This window comes from Ostrea edulis, chromosome 3 (assembly GCF_947568905.1).
Source record: "Ostrea edulis chromosome 3, xbOstEdul1.1, whole genome shotgun sequence".
NCBI lineage: Eukaryota > Metazoa > Mollusca > Bivalvia > Ostreida > Ostreidae > Ostrea > Ostrea edulis.
Window position 1 is genome coordinate 68792170 of NC_079166.1, and position 19079 is coordinate 68811248.

General features: G+C 34.5%; 1 long non-coding RNA gene and 1 pseudogene across 2 annotated transcripts; both read right to left on the bottom strand.

The window, feature by feature from the left end:
- Positions 1 to 1337: 1337 nt before the first annotated feature.
- Positions 1338 to 13309, bottom strand: LOC125655745 (uncharacterized). Of its 2 annotated transcripts, XR_008801159.1 has the most exons (3): positions 10733 to 12358; positions 5342 to 5522; positions 1338 to 4137 (listed from the first exon to the last, which is right to left on the bottom strand). It is a non-coding gene; the product is annotated as an uncharacterized LOC125655745 (long non-coding RNA). The 2 variants fall into 2 exon arrangements; XR_008801158.1 differs by lacking the exon at positions 5342 to 5522 and having other exon boundaries at positions 10733 to 13309.
- A 4463-nt stretch (positions 13310 to 17772) lies between these two features.
- Positions 17773 to 19079, bottom strand: LOC125656668 (uncharacterized; annotated as a pseudogene).

Consider the following 19079-nt stretch of genomic DNA (forward strand, 5'->3'; position numbering starts at 1 on the left):
CAAAAACTGGACGTGTCCTCTCATGACCTTTATAATACAAATTCACCAGGTTGATTTTTAAAATCTTATTAATGTTTTACATAAGCTCAAATTGAAGTCCAATAATATACGCGCATCAAATCAATTATCGCTCTCATTAATTCAATTGCTGCGCACATCCATGTGGTGGAAATATTGCTCGCAAAAATTAATTTAGAGCTCTGTATGAATAACTTGATTATCTCTTTTAATTCAATGGAGGATCTTTTTAATTATATATACAAGGCTCTTTCATAAGCAATTAATGCGCGCATCATTTTTTTTTTAAAAGAGCAACAATTCAATTAAAGAAATCATTCAATTGTGGATATCTTGAATTGAAGATTATATCTCAATTAGATAATCTCTCTAAAATAATTATTCCACGCATCAATTTAATTAATGATATCATTAATTCAATAGAAGAGAGCAATAATTCAATTATTGTGCACATTAAGTGATGTTAGCATTAATGAATTATTGCTCTCTTCAATTGAATTGTAGCAATGCATTAATTCTATTGTTGGTATCATTAAATTATAATTCATTTGAGTAGAGCAACAATTAAATTATTGCGTGCATCAATTCAGCAGAATAAATAATGATATCAATAATTCAATTCATGCTCGCAATATATATATAATGCAGAATTGAAGATATTAATTATTTGAAGAGATCTTTGATTGCGTGCATGAAATGAATTGATAATATCTTCAAATAATTAAAGATATCTTCAAATATTTGAGTTTGTTAATTTGGCGCTCCATAGATCTAAAACTATTCCTAGTGGATTCTGGTGCTTTCTGACTCGAGACATCATAACAGCTCTTGCCACAAATGAATCTCAGCATACAAGTGATAAAAACACACTTGAATATGTTGCAGAAAAATAAAGATCAGGTGGGTCGCATATACCTATAGCCACCTCTCTTTTAATTTCTTCATAGGATTCATATACTTAAAGGGATTTTTCTTCTTGAAAAGGTGATATTTAAAAATATGTCACTTTTTAAGGAATTTTATAATCCCCCAATAGTATGTACCGGGGTAATTTCTAAACTGTTTGGTGAAAATGTTGACAATTAAGAATCAGTCACTGGTTATCCATGTAGAATTTAGCTATCTCATATGAATAAACTCTTGATTATTTTACTACAATGTACCATATTAACCAATTTCGGAAATAATTCCTTATTTGTCTTAAATTTTGATTTGATATAAAGAGCAAACTGAAATGATAAACCAAAGTTCACATTGAACACCAGTGAGGCAATTGTATACAAATATCAAATTCATATATTACAGAATTCATTAAGATATTTGAATTATTCTAATCTTTTAATGTTCCATGGTAGCAATGAAAACAGCAGGTCTTTTATTCTCAGTCATATATTTTATTATATTACAGGAGATGTTATATGTACAATTAGTATATATATATATATATATACATTATATATGTAATTGCATGTGCCAAAAAAATGTATACATACATGAGTAATTCAACCACAGACATATCAATAAATTTGCATTTAATACATTGAATGTAGTCCTTTGATTAAATAATCAACACAGATGGATCCATATGATAATACATGTATTTGTAAAAGAAAAAAGAAAGAGTTCCATTTCTCATACAAACGATATCTGTACAAATATCAAAATCAACAAGAGGCCCAGGGGCCACATCGCTCACCTGAGTCACCTTGGCCCTGCTGTTTTGATTTATAAATGCTATTTTATCAATCTTTATTCTCATGAATAATGTGACCCAAACCTACCTCTAAAGAACACAACATTACTAAAATGAAATCATATAACACAAAGATATGACAAGCATGATATTGCTGTTCTGGATAAGACCAAGGTATGAAGTCATAGGTCTTGGAATGATATGAAAGACCTTGCCATAAGTAATCTATATACAATACATGAAAGCCCTATCTAAAATAGTCCTGGATATACTTAATAGGTTATACTTTCTTAAAAATAGGTCAAACTCAGAGTTCAGGGTCACAAGGTCAAAGAACATAATATGATTGATTGTTTTAGCTGTTTTCCGCCACACTCAACAATTTTTCAGTTATCTGGTGGTGCCCAGTTTTTATTGGTGGAAGAGAGAACCCAGATACAATGTACCTGGGAAGAGACCACTGACCTTCCGAGAGTAAACTGGGAAACTTTCTCACTTAACCGGTGCAAGCAGGATTCGAACCCACGCCAACCACTGAAGAGACATTATTTGTCGAAATGCGCATCTGGTGCATCAAAATTGGTACCGTATAAGTTTTACCTTAAACACAATGTAGTTCAGGACACACTGAATAGGTCAGATTTGTTTTGCCATAAAAATTGTATATACAAGATATGAAAGCTCTAGCTTAAATAGTTCAAGAGATATCTTTAAAGATTTTTCCTTTAAATATATCAGCATATAAAACTTTGATCCCCTATTGTTACCACACCATACCTCCCGGGAAATGATTTTAACAAACTTGAATATGCACTATGTCAGGAAGGTTTAATGTAAATTTGTGTGCTTCATACTAAATTTGAAAAGAATTCTGTTATTCGAATCGTAGATTGATCGCTGTTTGTTATCTTCACCTTTCAGTTATAGAATTTAGTTAAAAATATTCAATTGTTAACATCGACGGACTACAACGGACGCAGACCAATAGCAATATGTCATCTGAGTTTACTCAAGTGACCTAAAATTGTATAATTTTTCTAAAGCTTTTGAAAATTGATAATGCTATTAAAGCCTAGTCTGATCCCTTACACTCCATTTCAATAGTTAAGCGCAAAAACAGACTAGAGTGGATGGGGACCAAACTTAAGAAAGCTGTGAGATTAGTTCAATATTCAAACCTACAGTTTTTGAATAATAAGTATTTAACCCAACTGGGATGATTTCATCCAAAATATTTCACTAAAAATATTTGTGGGGATATTAGTTCACACAGACATTATGTTTCAAAATGAGTACGAGTATGGAAATGAACTGGGGTTCAAATTGACTGACTACGTATACCTAACATGGCTACATCAACAAAGAAAATCACATGAAGCTGGGAGTTTTTAGGTTATATGTGGGTTTAAGGAATATTTGAAAGTATGCTTGGAAACAAGTATAATGGGAAAATATGTTAGGAATTATTTAATATTAAATTCATGAGACAGCGATGCAGGAATGCAGTGATAGAGGGACTTAACCATGCACTTTTTTTCTGTGCCGTAAATTGAAGATTTTTAATAAGGGGTTCATCTGAAGCTCTAGCGCTCTGACTTGCCCCAATATCTTCTCAAAGAGCTACGATTTTGGGTTTAGTTCTGCATCTAGTTTTTTAGGAGAAGATTTTAAAAGATTTTCCTTGTATATATTTCAAATATAAAACTTAGATCCCCTATTGTGACCCCACTCTACCCCTGTGAGCCATGACCTTTAACAAATTTGAATCTGTACTATATATGAATGTAAAACTTTGATCCTCGATTGTGACCTCACCCTACCCCCGGATACCATGATTTGCACAAAACAGGAACCTTTTATGTGAATTCAACTTTCCTGGTCCAGTGGTTCTTGAAAAGGTTTTTTAAATGACCCCACCCTATTTTTGCATACCCTTTATCTATTGATGATGCATACCAAGTTTGATTGAAACTGGTCCAGTGGTTCACTCTGGAGAAGAAAATGAAAATGTGAAAAGTTTACAGAGAGACAGACGACAGGCAAAGGTGATCAGAAAAGCTCATTTGAGCCTTTGGCTCAGGTGAGCTAAAAAAGTATATAAACATGTTCAATGTTAAACCTGTTTGTTGTATTGCTTAACAGCTCCATTGCCAGCATCTACCCTTACTGAGCTTACAGTGTCAGACCTTGATATCATCATCATCACTCATTTTGACTATCTAGGCCAAATTAATATTTTTGCAAGGGTGAGGCCTGGCTGTCCTGTCGAGGTTGAAGTTTGTACTTCCACACTTGGCGACCCAGTGGATTGATCCTATCCAATCCTCTAAACTCTAGGTCTCGTTTTAGGATCTCATCCCATGTCAGTTTTGGTCTACCTGTGAAGTTTTTTTCTGTTGATCATGATGCATAACATTCTGACAAATCTGCAAAAATATTTAGAGAAGTGATTAGTAAAAGGTCTTCGTAAAAGGTAGCAAGAAATGTACAATTAGATAAAAATCATAATTTCTATTTCTACAAAGTAAGTGTTTATCAAATGATCAGCTGTAAATATTAATTCACATATCAATTATCATTTTTAAAGATTCAAAGTGATACAGATATCATAAACATTTTATGACAAATATATCATAACTTCAGATTGGTTTTATGAAAAACAAATGTATCCCCAGCTCCCCAAATTGAAAGTGCTCCAAATGAAACCTCCAACCCCTTAATGTACTGCATGGTATGGAAGATAAAGCATGAGCAGGAACATAGACATTATGAACTCCAATAATTAAGCCACATAGGAGAAGGGTTCACAAACTATTTTACACCCTCCACCCCTACAATCCACTATATTAGGGACAACATTTGGATCTTTGATCTGTCCCTGCAATATGCACATCGTAAATGGCATTGAAGTATTCTACAAAATTTCAAGTCTATCGGATAAGCCGTATAAGAGAAGTATTCACAAGCTATTTTAACATCCTCCACACCTCTCAGATCTACTATTAACTTTTAGAAAAATAATTGGACCCTCCTGTCCCGACAATATGCACATCTACAAATGGCAATGAAGCATTGTACAAAGTTTCAAATCTATCCAATAAGCCATATAGGAGGAGAAGTGTTGACAAGGTATTTTACATCCTCCACCCCTCTTAGATCTACTATTAACTTTTAGAAAAATAATTGGACCCTCCTGTCCCGACAATATGCACATCTACAAATGGCAATGAAGCATTGTACAAAGTTTCAAATCTATCCAATAAGCCATATAGGAGGAGAAGTGTTGACAAGGTATTTTACATCCTCCACCCCTCTTAGATCTACTATTAACTTTTAGGAAAATAATTGGATCCTTCCGTCCCATCAATATACACATCTACAAATGGCAATGAAGCATTGTACAAAGTTTCAAGTCTATCCGATAAGCCATATAGGAGAAGTGTTCACAAGATTTTGTGGCAGACGGACAGAAAGTACAAAAACAATATATCTCCCCTGAAAGAGGGGAGACATAATTACAGTACTGCAGCAATATTTTCACTGTATTTCAGTTGGAAGCTGTCAAAATACAAATTATCAATATACTCTTAAGGTGCAAATCAAAACTGGTATATATATATATATATATACCTTTTCTCAATACATTTTAATGAGTTTTATTTCATCTCTAGTGGACTCTCTTTAGGACTGGCTCATTTTGCTGGGAATATGGGCATCTAGCTATCCTGATGCCATGCTCTTTTTAATGAATATTGTATTTTCTAGGTTATGTCAAAGCCACTTTTTCTCTTTGATGCAAAATTATGTTTGACTGAAATTAAAGTGAAGGTTATTTAACAAGAAATCTAGTAGACACATTCAAGCAATACCTGTTCCCTACCACTACTAACTCTATATTTATTCAACATATGTTCAAATTCAATGGAACCACTGGACTTCATATACTATTTTGTCAAAATGCACAGTATTAATGAAGAGGGTGTTACAGCTTACATATACCAGACGTATCATCAATGTTCTACCTAATATATTAATATCTGCTCTAGAACCTGATTTTCATGCACCCATGTTATGATGGACTGTATTATGGTATTTATCAAGCTCTTTCATCTGTCTGTTAGCTTTTTTAAAAATTCAAAATCTTAGTTTATCAATCCTTATACCCACTCAGGTGATCTAATCAGTAATTAAAAAAACTGATTAATCTTTTTGAACATCATATCTAGCAAAGATACTTACGTACATATGTAACTTTAAAATGATATTTATGCCTTGGTCAAACAGCGGTTTTAATGCATATTTTGAATTAAAATTTTCAAACTTTAATGCGTATCAAATATACTCTGTAGAATAGATATAGGCCCCTGCATAATGACAAATTTGGGTCACATGCATCATACCCCTGGTTAGCTATAGATTTATATTTATGCTAATTTTGATTGAAAAACTAATTTTAAAAAACTTAATTGATCGCTAAAAATAGTGAACATTAAGTAATTAGAAAATGCCAGATGTAGATCTGTGCTCTGCAGAGACATACTGGGTCATATATGCATAAAGAAGAAAAAAACTATAAAACAATTCTCTTTGATCCACTGTAAATTGTAGGAAAACATTCGATCCCTGGGTCAGAAGATTAAATGATAATGAAGTATTGTACACAATGGCCTTCATTTTTGCAGTTACTGCCATTACACCGGAAGTAGGGGGCGTGCTTACTGATGGGGTCCCCCCCCAATTGTGGCCCCATCCTACCCCCAGGGGCCATGATTTGAACAAACTTGAATCTGCACTATGTCAGAAAGTTTTCATGTAAAAATCAGTTTTTCTGGCTCAGTGGTTCTTGAGAAGAAGATGTTTAAAGATTTTTCATATATATTTGTATGTAAAACTTTGATCCCCTATTGTGGCCCTATCCAACCCCCGGGCCCATGATTTGAACAAACTTGAATCTGCATTATGTCAGGAAGCTTTCATGTAAATCTCAGGTCATCATTAAAAATATTTTTGTTTGATGTACTCTGACTCACATTTTTCAAGGTGGGTCGGTAGGTAGGGTTTTTTTTTTTTGTTTTTTTTTTAACGTCATGAAAATTTGTAATATTTTCTTTTAGAATAAGGAGAATTTTCTATTTTTCAAGGGAACCCCCCCCCCCTAAAAGTTTTAAATTGCTGGAAAAAATGGTCGGGTAGGAGCAAATTTGATTGGTCGGTCAGAGTACATCAAACAAATCAATTTTTATTTTTGGCCTCAGCTTTTCTGGCTTAGTGGTTCTTGAGAAGAAGATTTTTAAAGTTTTTCCCTATATATTTGTATGTAAAACTTTGATCAACCCCTCGTGGCCCCATCCTACCCCCGGGGGCCATGATTTGAACAAACTTGAATCTGCAATACCGTATTTTGCCGAATATAATACGCACTTTTTTTAGAGAATATTTTTGTGTCAGAAAGGGGTGCGTATTATATACCACAATAGGTTTTTGACCTTTTTTTCCAGATGAAACTCGGCGATTAAGTAGTGTAATATTTCACTCAAAGACCAAGGCTTCGGATACTGTACGCCGCACCTTTTCACGTTCACCTATTTATTAAGTAGAAAATTCGACCTCAAGAAAATTACTACAGAAAAGAAAAATTGCAGAAAATGTGATATATATACTTACAATATCTAAATAATTCAATTATCATGAAACAAACAGCCAATCAAATTGCATTGGATCTGACTATTCATTACATCGCATGCCGCCATTATTGAAAGCATGTGTACACAATAATGCCTTGACACGTGCTAAAATTGTTGGAAAATAATTTTGTCACTTGCTAAAAGTTTGTTTACTGTAAGTTTTATGAATAGGCCTAATTTTTAATGAAATACTTATTTGAATCTTTGAAATAACTATTCTTGCGTAAAAGCGTGTGTTTTACGAAGCCATTGTTGTGTACACTGCTTTTGTTAGATACCCCCTCCGGGTAAAGAAATACCTAACAAATTTTTTTCCCACACATTTTAATAGTCATCGTAGTTAACGAGGAGTTGATAATTTGCATCTTTGTACCTACCATGGTGTGTTGATTACAGTAAAATAAGCGATAGTTTAATTGTTTCATTTTATTTTTATAACATCGGCTATTTGATTGATTTTAAGTTTCAACAAAGGAAATATCGAGTCAGTTAAGACTTTAATGCTACAAAATCTCGTGCTTTGCTGAAATGAACAGGCTTGTCCGGGTTGATATTTCCCTGAAGATTCTCATTGAAGATTACCGCGATGTAGACCTCATCTCAAAAAGTTTGCAAATTATTGTGCGTTGTTTAGAATTCATTATTTCTGCAAAAATATTAAGTGAAAATTAACACCAAGTATAAAATAAAGATTACCGCTTGGTCAAAATTTTTGCTGCGTATTATACACCCGAAGTGCGTTTTTTCACCAACTTTTAGGCTCAAAGTGGGGGGTGCGTATTAAACACCACTGCGTATTATATTCGGCAAAATACGGTATGTCAGAAAGCTTTCAGGTAAATTTCAGCTCTTCTGGCCCAGTGGTTCTTGAGAAGAAGATTTTTAAATGACCTCACCCTATTTTTGTGATTATCTCCCCCTTTGAAAGGGACATGGCCCTTCATTTGAACAAACTTGAAAGCCCTTCACCCAAGGATGCTTTTGGCCAAGTTTGGTTGAAATTGGCCCAGTGGTTCTGGAGAAGAAGTCGAAAATGTGAAAAGTTTACAGACGGACAGACAGATAGACGGACAGACGACAGACAAAATGTGATCAGAAAAACTCACTTGAACCTTTGGTTCAGGTGAGCTAAAAATCAATTAAAATATGCAAATTCATTTCTGGGTTGAATGGATTAATTGTTACACAAATTTACTACATGTATATGTATCTATAGTTTACAAATCATCACATTTTGCTAAATGATATAATTATTCTACATATATGATCTAAGATTTTAATTATACAAAATAAGATCATATAAAATCTGTAAATAAATTATGGATCAACAAAATTGTTAAATACTAAGACCTGCTTTCATATTTACCGTACTTAAGGCCACATAGAATTTCATATTTACAGATTATCATCCACGCCCACCCCTCTCAAAATTATCCACCCCATTGTTTTTTATTCTACCTTTTTTTTTAAAAAAGAAGTTGAGAACAAATATTTGGCTTGTGTATCAAACATTTAGAGCATTTCAATGACTGACCCTAACATTTTGGCATGTTGTGGTTATATTTGACATGTTTCTATTATAAGGGTACCCAAAGATGTGGTAGTTGTGGAGGACTGTTGCAGTGTGATATGCATTTGGTCAAGTGACTGCACATGTATGACTTGTTAAAATTGATTAATAGAGATGCTATTAAATGTGAAAGTATGCGATACCATGCCATTTCCCAATTCTGTGTTTGGAACTTTTATTATTGAGTGTGCGTGTCTTAGACTAGAAGAAGATGATGGCAAACTGAATTGAATAATGCTAAGCAAAAGAACTACAGTACAGTGACTGTTGCTTTGTGGTACAATGATGGTAATTATGACTCATTAATTAGCGGATATGGCAATGGCATATCCTGATCCTGCATAAACTGCATATTCAAACAAGAGGCCCATGGGCCACATCGCTCACCTGATTCACCTTGGCCCATATTTAAAGATTTGTTCTACATATTCGCTTCTAAAACTTTGATCCCTATTTAAGTATTGTGGCCCAACCTACTCACGGGGCCATGATTTCTCCTACCTAAAATCTAACTCCAAAAAAACCCACACAAACATAGCTTGTAAAGGGGATAGGAGGACGTGCCTGGTGTTTAATAATTCAATGTGTACAGGCATTAGAAAAATGTGTATATGCAAAAACATACTTTAAATTGTATGCAAAATGATACCCATGTCTAGTCCTATTATAACATTGGAAGGAAAATTTGATCTGGCCACTATTGCTACACGACATTTTAAGTTACGAAAAATAAAAAATTAACATATGAACACCTAGGCTGTGTCAAGCTGAGTGAGCAAGTTTGTGCAGAACGAACAAAAATTACACCAAACACAGCGACACCTTTTCGAAATTTTATTTTTACAAACTTGAATCTGCACTACAGAGCTGTATGTCAGGAAGCTTTCATGTAAATTATGTAAACTGCTCTGGCCTAATGGTTCTTGAGAAGAAGATTTTTATGGCCCCATTCTACCCCAGGGGGTCATGATTTTAACAAACCTGAATCTGCACTATGTCAGGAAGTTTTTATGTAAATTTGTACTTTCCTAGCCCAGTGTTTCTTGAGAAGATGATTTTTAAAGATTTTCCCTTTATATTTGTATGTAAAATATTTGATCCCCTATTGTGGCCCCATCCTACCTATGAGGGTCATGATTTGAACAAACTTCAATCTACACTATGTCAGGAAGCTTTCATGTAAATTTCAGCTCTTCTGGCCCAGTGGTTCTTTAGGAGAAAATTTTTAAATGACCCAAACCTATTTTTGCAATTTTGTAATTATATCTTCCCTTTGAAAGGGGGTGTGGCCCTTTATTTGAACAAACTTGAAAGCCCTTCACAAAGGATGCTTTTTGTCAAGATTGGTTGAAATTGGCCCAGTGGTTCTTGAGAAGAAGTCAGAAATGTGAAAGTTTACAGACAGACGGACAACAGGGGATTGGAAAAGCTCATTTAAACTTTCAGCTCAGCTGAGCTAAAAATTACTATTATTCAAAAAAAGCGCAAAAGAATGTTCAACTTCAGTGTTACATGAAAATGTACTTCAAAATCACTTAAAAACAATTATAATATTGCTGTATGAAAATTTTCTGTCCAAAGAAAACAATGTAAAAAAAAAAAAATGAAGTAATCTACACTCTACAGTAACATGCGAGTATAATGAACGGGAAATATATATTCTGAAAAATAAAAAATACACCACCTGCCCCATTTTTTTCCAAGCAAGGATGGAAATCTAAAAAATTATTTTATGACTATGTGGCCTAAAATATTTTGTATACTTACTAATTTCAAAACTCGAAAAGGAAATGTTATCCATGTGAAGCACTCTGTTCATCCTCTGGGGAAGACAATCTTTGATTTGCAGTTTGTGTCATGACTACACCATGATATCTTCTAATCTCGTCATACTATCAGAAAGTAGTTTTGGCAGTTGGGAAGTGTATCAATGGTGTAACTTCTTCATGATCAGATCTTCTATACTGTGTCATATTCAGCATAAAGTAACAAGGGCTATCATCTAGTTCTGAGGTACTGAGGAAGGGCTGTTTTTCTCAACACAACCTTTCTTCTGGTATTCTTAGGGATACTTTATTCATCTTTTAATTACATTTCCTTCTTGGAGATTAAAAGTTGAAGACCACTGAAAGAAAAAGAAGTGATTTAATGAGTTCCATGTACAACTGTAGTTTATCGAATGTGCTGACCAGAATATTATCTAACTGTAGCCCCCCTCCCCGATCAAGCATGCAATGTCATACATGTATCTGAAATCAATACTTATAAAAATTAATTAAAATTAAAATGTTCAAATCTACAATCTTGTTACACACCTCCTATATTTTTTACTTATCATAACTTTGAATTTTTAATAAGTGTGTCCTTTTGTCCACAAACTTTAACAACCCCTCATAAACAATTTACAAATATGATATCAGAAATAATAATCTAAAAACATTATCCTGTTGTTCATAGATGCCATCAACACTAAGAGTATAACAAATAACAAAAGCTCTCCTGACATTGTCCCATTCTGAAAGAAATGATGTGCTTATATCCCCAAAGGCAGGGGGTTACCCAGAATTGTGTCTAGAGAGAGGAATAATATTTATGGAATTAACCAAAAAATTAGTTATAAATTTTTCAAATTTTTAGCTATGAATTCATGTTAAAAAATTGGTAGCTCAGTGGTAACAGAGCATTTGCTTCATGATGAAGAAATCATGGTTTCGAGCCATGCTAATGTACTTTATTTAGGATGTAAATGTAGGTAGTGAGGTGAATGCTCCATCGTCATATTTAGCATTGAAAAGAGAAAGTTGCTGGTCTTTCAGATGAGACCTTTAAACACCACATGCATGCGTCTAAATGTGTCGCACTTCATATTACTGAAATATTCTCTACAGGTATTATACTAAAATCAAACAAACACATATAATCATATACATGTTAAAAATCTTAATTTTAGAAATTTCTTCTTCTGACAAAATGATGCGCAAGCATATAAATGGAAGTTATACCACTATATGTCATGACACTGTACAGCTTGATCAGTTTATACATGACATAAACAATCACAGATGTAAACAATCAAGAAAAACTCAGTACACAACATCATCCCTTAATTTTGTATTGTAGCTGAAGATCATTCTTCCAAGATCGAAATGCAGCTTGGATATGATTAGCGAGGGTTGAATTATTCTTAAAAAGTAGATTGAAAGCAAAAGGTAACTGCCAAAGTTACCAGGAGACAATAATCCATACATCGTTCGAATTTCCTCCACTGCCACCTAAAGTGCAAGTGTGAACCACGCGTGTGACACCGCAGCCCGACAGGCTACATTGTAAACAAGTAAAACGCATTCAGAGTAATAGTTTTACATATCATATTCTCTTTGGTTTATAGTCTTAGTACATACCTATGCGATACGCCTGTACCATACCATGTACGTACTGCAAGCAGTGCGGCGTAATGTACATTTGCATCCTCAGGGATTTCAACCCGGACAAAGTGGAACATGCCAATCCGAATACATATACATCTTTCTTTTTTATTTTTGCATTTTCATTTATTGATCTATTTATTATTTATGTCATGGCGTTGGAAAAAACTTCAAAGTAGGGAGACAGATGTAAAGGGGTATACGTTCCAATCATCCAAAAAATGTGCCGTGTGGGGGGTGGGGTAGGGGGGTTGATTCCTAAGGACCTGGCGCAAATCTTTTTGTGAAATTCTATCCAAAATCAATATGAATTCTTAGTATACAGAGTACATTAACTGCAAAGATTATATTTCAAAAAGAAAAAAAAACCAAACAGTTCACGCAGATTTATCACTTTTATCATCGAAATTTTCAGTAACTCGGGTACTCTGTCGCTTGTACATAACACGATCGGTATGAAACACCATTTAATCAGTCTATGTAATAAAAAACCCATTGATAATATGCAAAAAAAATTCTTTCAACCGTGTTTACTTACCTCAGATGGGCCAACTTCTTTTCCTGGAAAACTCCATTATGATGATATCACAAATGACGTCATTTAAAACAGAGCATGCGCACTTCGAAAGTGTGTAAGCCATGCTCGCATGGAAAAAAGATGGACGAGTGCTAAATCTTTACACACCTGTTACACACATCTCATAAATCCTGTTAAGTAAACACTTCAGGATTTTGATGGTAGATGACCTATTTAATGATTTTATGCTGATTTTTATAAAAATCCAACTGAACACCACCATTTCCGTGTTCCTTTGGCCGACCTCGTGTTGATTTACACGTGTGCCTTCTTATTCACTGGTTCAATTGGCAGGGCTTACAAACACACACACACACACACACACACACACACACACACACACACACACACACACACACACACACACACACACACACACACACACACACACATATATATATATATATATATAGTGCAGCTAACGCGGACCCCTTATATACCGCGTCACCGCGACGGAAAGTAAATCCTTTTCGCATAACACCGTCGCGGTTTTTCATAGCGGGGAATCGCGGGACCACGCTTATACCGCGGCGGAGTAAACTACCTGTATTTGTACAGTTGATAACAGGTCTGAATACTGTATCTTGTCTCCAATGACAGTTACTTCCAATGGATAGAATCAATTGAAAAGTACAGTTTAAATTTCGTATATATATGTTGTGAATTAAAATTTTCGCAGTATTTCAGAACGAATATAAACGGGCATTATACGTATAATCGTCAATGTAAAACATAATCTACTTCAGATATTTTGGTTTCGAATTGTCAATAATGATCACGGAGAAGTTAATTAGTATTTATACACATCTTTTTAATAAAAATTAATTTGAAACTAGAGTTTATAAAATATTAGATAACATGTCGAAGAGATCTGTACTTTGACAGTTCTGTCTTTCCTCTCAGATCATGGCTTATAATGTAGTTTTTTAGTCAACTGAGATTAAACATGCAAATTGCACGTGTATGGACAAGTATAATTCTTCTGCATACATTTCATTTAATTGAATTTCAAAATCAAAAGAAATAATTGCATCGATTTTTAAGAAAAATCATTATCTCATATTACAGTATTTAATGAATGTGTTAATCATTAAAATACACACAAAACCCAGTTCTGAAACTTAGATATTTCCTTGATGATTATCGCAGGAAAAGTCATGATAAGATAAGATAAGATAAGATAAAATACTTCTATTTGTAAAATTATGATTGGGCATTGAAATGCATGTATGATAATGTTTTATTCGTTGGAAAGCGAAACCATGGCGAATACATTAAACTGGGCCTAACATTGATGGGGCAAGCATCTTTGTTTGATACGTATATTTCTTTTATTGAGTATTGGAGTTTTAAAATAAGATTATTGATCTTAACAAAAACTCGGTCTTCAATAATACATATGTACATGTATTTGATGAATTGAGAAAGTCGTTTGCAAAATGAAACGTGAATTTAAATTCTACTTGAATCTTCTCGGTTTTGCTTAGAACATTCATCTTGTATATCGGATTATTTGTTGCAAGATGTACATTTTGGTTTACGGACGGAAAGTCACAGGACAAAAAGTCTCAAAAACGGTAGGACAAAAAGTCGCAGGACAAAAAGTCACAATGATGATTTTTGATCAGATAGGATAAAAATTCACGGGACAAAAAGTCACAAAAATTACTTTTGATTAGAAAACAAAAGACAAACTCATTATTTTATAAAACATAGAATGCTGATATTTATACCAATCTTTGTATTTTGTGCATGAATAAAATCATGATGTTTTTCTTGTTCTTTGACTTCATCATTTATCTAATATTCACAGAATTACAAAAATTGTTTTAACTCCATAACTTTGAACCAACTTTATTACTCTGCATGAGTTCCATTAATGTATTGATGATTGGCTTAGCAAATGAGACTCCATATATACTTTTAAGCTAACAATTACAGGTAAATGGTACCCAAATGCATATATAGTTTCTTAAACTTTACAAAAAGAACACATATGTTTTCAAATATATATCAAAATCAATAATTTCTTATAACTGTGACTTTTGTCCTGTGACATTTTGTCCTACTTTCATAAAATTTCAAACTGGGACTTTTTGTCTTATTTTCTTATAAAACTGACTTTCTGTCCTGTGATATTTTGTCCTACTTTCCTAAAAATTCTTATAGTGACATGTCCATGGTCATTTTGTCCGTGACTTTTTTTCTGTGACTTTTTGCCCTTTTGTCCTACATTAGTCTCTAACCTTAAACTGACCACATTTTGGGTGATGATCGCAGAGACGCCATACTGCTTGAAAGGGACTTTTCCTCGTAAAACCCAATCACGAATATTTCAAAACTCGGATCCTCGGGTAGACAGGAAATATTACGCATGGATACAAGGTCAAATACAAAAAATATACCAAGCACTAAAGTGACCAACGACAAGAAGAACCACATTGTCAAATTTCCGGGACGACCCTTCTCTTCTTCAGGACAAACGAAAAACATCAGTTGCGATGTCTGTCAGAAGGAGACCATAGGAGAAACAACATACCTTCGCCAATGGATCAACACCAGTTCTCCATCAGAACCAAAAAAAGATTTTCCAGTAGCTTCACATTTCAATGGCAATAACCACAGATGGGAGGACATGACAGTAGTGATTATTGATCATGACCCAAGTTGGTCAGATACCGAAAGAAAGCAGAAGGAAAAATTCTGGATGTACAGGTTGAAGTCATTTGAACCGCATGGCATCAACAAACCTATTGACTTCATCAGGATGAATACGGGCTAAGCCCTTACTAGATGTTAAGCTTCATCTAGACCTACTCGTCTGATCATGTCCCTAACAGTGGTAATATGACCAATTTTGAAAATATTTGTTTTCTTTTCAATTCTGTTTACAATAAGCCCCCACCCTAATTACTTTGACCTTCATAGCCGATTCCTTACATGTAAAACCCATTTATCAGTTTCCGTGATTCTGTTTTTTGCACGTCTACCCTAGGAATGTCTGATGTTGATTCAATTTCCCACATGTACATGTAGGCTGCTTATTCTTTGTTTTTGTTTGGAGTTGGTCCACTTTGTTTACTTATTCATACTTGATATTTACATTATTTTTCTCTCAAATTTTGTTCATTTCTTATTTCATTTTTATAGTGTTCATTCATTTACATAGTTTATTTTTAGCTTTTTTGTGTGTGTGTTGATATTTTTTACTTATAATCTTTTATATATTCTTTATTCTTTATGCATAGTTAAAATAGAATCTCTCTGAGTACGAGTTAGCTATACTATTTGTCAACGTAATAGGGCTACTCGTTCCACTTGAGATTAATTAAGTCTATTTTTATCACTTCGTACATTTTGGATCAGTTCTTCGGACAAATAAGGCATGTTCTAATTTCCTAATTTCGCTCCACTTTTAACATTGACTGGCAAGCGCAATGACCAAAAACATATAGTCTGCGTTGTAAATACGTTTGTAGATTAGTGTAGTTGTAGTGCTAGATGTATTTATGCAAGGTGAAGATAACGAACAGTGATCAATCTCATAACTCCTATAAGCAATACAAAATAGATAGTTGGACAAACACGGACCCCTGGACACACCAGAGGTGTGATCAGGTGCCTAGGAGGAGTATGCATCCCCTGTTGACCGGTCACACCCGCCGTGAGCCCTATATTCTGATCAGGTAAACGGAGTTATCCGCAGTCAAAATCGGTGTGCCAAGAACGGCTTAACAATCGGTATGGAACACGTCAGACAGCATTTAACCCAATGCGAGGTTATATTGACGAACTAGATCGTTATAAGAAATCGTTATAGAATTTGCGAAATGCTGACTTCAATCGAGACTGTTGAAATCCCTGTACCATCAACTTGTTTGTCAGTATCTTACCTCGATTTAAAAACTGACTATACCCAGAACAAGCTCTTGCATATCGAATCAGTTGAAATATATAAACACCATATGCAGGTGATAATGGAATATTGCTACACAAATATGGGAAGTTGACGATGAAGAAGTTGAAATCATCCCGTTTGTCATACAGGTGAGTTGTCAGTTTGCCGTTAATGTCTACCTTCAATAAAATATCTAAGTATGAAGCAGAACTGGACGACTCTGTGGTGTCCTTTATTTCGAGCTCACATGGATATATCAAATCGACATATGAATGAAAGCTATCATTGTTAATAGACAAAACTTCATCGATATATCTAAAAGTCGAATTGAAGGTCACAGCGAGAAATATGTATGTATTATATATTTATATATTTTAATTTTATTATATATATATATATATATATATATATATATATATATATATATATATATTTATCTCAGAACAGTGTATCAATGAACAAAAAATAAATATATGAAATACTTATAATTTTATTATGGCGTTTATAGGCACAGCTGTATTTACAACACAAAGGAAACGGGCCGCCAGCATGATCAAGGGCAGGCCCCAACAAACAATAAAAGCATCATCAAAAGCAAATTCAACATCAACATATTATCTTGCAAAGTCAACATTCAAAGTTCAAAAATATCAACATTCACAGTTCAAATCATACGATAGAATTCTTGACCCTGGGAGGTGCAGAGGTCAAACATCTCATGACCTTGACCCTGGGAAATGCAGAGGTAGGTTTTCACATTTCATGATAAGTTCTGACAGTGCCGTTCGTAAGCGCCACAAGTTTCCTACCTTGAAGGACAGTATTGGCAATCATGGCAGGAAACTCCTCCACACTGGTGGTGGGGGAAGAGTGACACTTTGCTATAATTAAGCCGTGCCCATAAGGACTACTGCGGAAAGTATACAACATTGTGGCATAGTATAGCTTCTAGACCCACTTGTAGTGTGTTTAATAGAATGGAATTCCATAGTTTGGATAGATGAACCCCATCACTGTGTAAAAATGTGGGTTGTGGTTTGATATCTGGATATGAAATGACAGCCCCCCTTCCGACTTGATTAAAGCGCATGCAAATGAATTAAGGTGCCGGCGTGCTTCCTCCATTTTGGCCCTATTGTGGGAATATTTCCATTCAATGCGCGGTAGAACGCAAGACCATATAATCCTAGCATTGGGAAAATTTGTTTTTATAAATTTTGTAACTTTATTTAGTCTGTAACATCAATTTTCTTATGGATGTATGGCCTAAATCATTCCCACCGCAATGTAGTAGAATGACGCTTTGCTGCGGACCAAATCTACTTAAGTATTTTAATTTATTGACGACCTGCATAAGGGCTAGACCGCTGTAACCCTGCCACCATAAAAATATATTTACCCTACCGAGATTCAAACCGCAACCACCAGGCCTAAGTAGAGCTTCTGTTTGTACCCACTTTAATATTGAGGAGCCCACCAACCAAACGATTTGACTCTCTACAAAAGAAATGAACTTGAAAATTACAACTTTGGTATACAGATGTATGATTTATAACAGCTAGATCGCCATCTACCAGATTTCTGAATGACATCAGATGAAAACCCCTTGATTGCTAGTTCCGTACTCGCCCCAATCCTAAAAGAATGAGTTTTATACTTGAATGGCAATTGAAGTACTTTAATTGCTTTTGACAAAATAGCAGTAAATTGGTATCTGGTCAATGGTGACGAATCAAAATGGCAGAAAAGGGGGCCCGAGTCATTAGGACGAACATTCAGAAAAACATCCATATGATAAAATGGGCATGTCAAATCTCCTACCCTAGGAATGTTAAGTACTGAACCCTTGCCCACCTGGTCAGTCTTAGAATATGTAATGGTTAAACTTATTGAGCCATTTGCTCTGTCTAGTTTAATATCACCTCTTTGTAAAACTCTTGCTGTTGAACTGCAATCGCTAACTAATTCGCCTACCCTGAGAAGCCCGTGAAAAGCTAATGAGAATGCAGCAGAAAACAAAGCAGACTCGTAGACATTACTACAAATACATGGAAGCACCTGAAATATTCTAGCTAAGATATGTTTTGTTATTGGAAGCCTGCTATCTGGAGTATGCCTCAAACGTGTCATACCTTGCAAAAGTTTAACAACCAAACATTCAGAAGTAGGATCATAAATTCCTTGCAATTTGCAATGATATGACAAGGCAGCCAT